Source organism: Morus notabilis, unplaced genomic scaffold, assembly GCF_000414095.1.
Source record: "Morus notabilis unplaced genomic scaffold, ASM41409v2 Scaffold2735, whole genome shotgun sequence".
In the NCBI taxonomy this organism is placed as follows: Eukaryota; Viridiplantae; Streptophyta; class Magnoliopsida; order Rosales; family Moraceae; genus Morus; species Morus notabilis.
Genome location: NW_010365688.1, coordinates 1 through 3,566, shown reverse-complemented (window position 1 = coordinate 3,566; position 3,566 = coordinate 1).

The window sequence follows — 3,566 nt, the reverse complement described above, 5'->3', positions numbered from 1 at the left end:
GATAATCTCACACTCTCAATGAGTGTTCATTTTCAGAAGTAAGCAAGTACGAGAATAGACTGTTTGGCAAAAAGTGGATTCCAGCTCTGAAATTCAGGTAAGTAGGAATCTCGCCTACAGTATGAATAGATTTTAAAGAAAAAGTTACACATGTTATATATGCATGTTTATGCTTTAAGTATTGTATGCGATGTTATGTCATACTGCATACACCTTAATAGTTGAGTGCCGTACTAGCCTCTGAGAGGGAGGTAACTCAGGCTCTGTAAGGGAGAAGAAAAAAAAATATAATAATGTCCTCTGAGAGGGAGGCATTCAGTTCAGTTATAATCACGATGTCGTGGGGGACCTTGCAAACCCTCACGTCCCGATGATTGCGTGCAAGTGGTACGAGTACTCAGACCCATCAGTAAGAAAGATAAGATAAGATAAGATAATAAGACACTGATAAGACATCATAATTAAGCATAATCAGCCCATGCATATTTATTCATGTGTACTTACAGTTATTTTGTGAGAGATAGTTCCTAGTTGCTGAGCGAAAGCTCAATCAGATATGTTCATGCTGTAGGTAAGAAACCTATCAGCAATTCTTGAAGGACCATGGTGAGTGGCGAACGAATGGTGAAGATAGGAATGGATACCGCTCACATGTGTACTTACAGTTATTTTGTGAGATATAGTTCCTACTTGCTGAGCGAAAGCTCAATCAGATATGTTCATGCTGTAGGTAAGAAACCTATCAGCAATTCTTGAAGGGCAATGGCGAGCGGTGGACGAATGGTGGAGATGGGAATGGATACCGCTCACGCAGTTATCTTCCGCAGTAAGTTTAAGAAAAATCATGTATATGTCTATATGATTCAAAGGTTTCAAGTATGTATGTTTAAAAAGTATATGTACATATGTATGTTAAGAAAAAAGGACTTTAAGATGTACTTGAATTTAAGATTTCTCACGAAATCCGTTTTAAAGTCAAATTAAATGGCCCAATTGAATTGGCTAGTTTTAGAAAGGCTTTTAAAGAGTATTTAAAACAAGAGTTCAAACACAGCTCCATTTAAAAAATATTTCTAGAAGGTTTTATCTTAATTGAAATTAAGAAAAGCTTTAAGAAATTCAGTGATTTATTCTTTTGAAATTATTGTTACGAATTATGAAAGTATTCATTCTTATGTTTTAAAAAAAAAAAAATGTTCCACAAATTTTAAGAAATGTCAGTAAGTACAAGTTAAAAAGTTTAAGTTACAGTGGCGGCCTCATAGGAGGGGCGTCACATTAGTGATCTTTTTAAGCTTCAATATAACTACTTCAGACGTGGAAACTCTGGAATGAAGGGAAGCCATTTGAACTAAATGTACAAATGGTGGGATCATATTGTTCTGTGAATGAAGTCGTGAGATGGATCAAAGTACGTCTTTTGTGCGGATAACAACATGCGGAAGATGGAAAATGATGTCTTCTGTTTTGTTCATGCTGGGTAACGAAATTTCAATGATTCCATGACCAAAAGAGTGTGGCTTTGTACCAAACATTATAGCTCAATCAACGGATCACACAGAGATGGCCTATTGGGTCTTATCTACAGTAAATTATTGGAGCAGTTGAATACTAATTTTCCTCTCCTGTCTATTTTTCCAATTGTGTACATAGAACTAAATCCAAATTAGCATTAAAAAAAAAAAAAAACATCATGTATCCATTATGTGATACGCGTCACTCTGTCTTATAGATGTTGGCAGGTATTTTCGTTACCGGTATGAATCAATTATCTTCTCGAAGGGGACAAAGGAGTTGACAAAATGACAATGACAGAAAAATGTAATCACAATACAGAAAGTTCATCCTGGCCCAACCTAAACAAGCGACAACGGCATTCACATAGTCGGAGGTTGTCGTCTCCTACTCTCCTTTGGCACAGTAATTTTCAGTTAGGATACGTACTCTGCAATAATTGGTTCCTACTTCATTTTGTAGAAATGGCCACGAGGGGCTAGTCAAGCTTTCTCTATCACAAAGAGCCTTCCTGGAAGGAGAAAAGTCTTTATTTCAGAAAGAGTGAAAAAAGAGGAACAGGGGAGAAGAGAGAAGTATGGCTCGTTTATTTTACCGATTTGAGTTTTCAATTTTAATTTTACTACAGTTAAAAGTTCTCATAAAAAGTCACATATAACTTTTCTATTATAGTGAAAAACTCTTACATGAAATCACATATTAACTCGAATTCGCGAACTAAATGAGGTCATAAAGAAGCCTTTTCTCTCAATATTCAAATTGTAATATTATTCTTTTTCTCTCTTATTATCTGCTTCCACAATTCTTTAGCAGTTGATGACACCTTAAAACCAAACCAAACTCTCCTAGACACCGGCCAAACTCTGGTCTCCACCCGCAAAAAGTTTGAATTAGGCTTTTTCAGCTCACCGAATTAGTTATGTACATAACCAATGCATTGTTTATTGGAAAGCTATCTTCTAACACTGAATATGAATTAGTTACATTTTTTTTATTGTTCTCTTTCAATGCAAGTATTAACTATTCTACGCTTAAAAAAAAAAAAAAAAAAAAAGAAAAGCTTTCTAAGTCCGAAGCACGCAAATTTGAAAATGTCCTGTGAAATTTTTTTCGTATTGCATTGATCAAGTTGACCAAATATAGATGGACACATGACCTTCCTGATGAGTGGGCTTTGACTTTTTCAAAGGATGGTGCTAAATCAGTCAAGAAAGCAATTTTTTGTTTTTTGTTTTTGTTTGTACAGTATTTATATTGATGGTGTGTTTACTTGTCTCATATTTATTTATTTATTTTTATCTTAAAATGTGAATAAAATTGTGTGAACCTTATACCAAATTAAGATTGAGAAATGTGATTAACACTCTTATAATTTTATCGGATTGACACTCTTAATCCTAATTATAAAATTAAATTACCACATTGCCCCTAATTTTACTTCTATTTAGGGATAAAAATGGAATGACGGAGAAAATTCTAGACCTTAAAAAATATAATTCATGTATTTTTAAGCTAAGAATTTTCCTAGAAAATATTATGTTATATTGTGAATGGAAGATTTATGGAATTAATATATGTATTCCTAAATTTTATAGTAGATTTCATGTTAAGTTCATGTTTCGATCAAGTAAATTCGATCGATAAATTCTCAACGTATTTTAAGGCGGAATAATTTTCAGTACAAGTATAGTTTGAGAATCTTAATTTCAAGAATCTCTAAGCACAGCACAATATTAGCAGCGTATAAAAAAAACGCACTGACATTTTAAAAGAAGAAAAAAATCCATAATTGCCAGACAGTTATGTTAAAGTCACAAGATAAATGCTCATAGTAGAAGGGTACAATGTGAGTTCAGGAGTTCACACCGTCATAAACTGTAACGACCGGGAAAATTTCAGGTCTAATATGGACAATTCGGCATTTTGACCATAAATTCTTCCAGAATGAAAAGCAGTAGAATTTTCAATTTGATCAAGGAAATGCTATGTAGAAACTTTATGTACGAAGTAAAATCTCCCGAAAAGTGTAAGGTTATAATACGAATATTTTT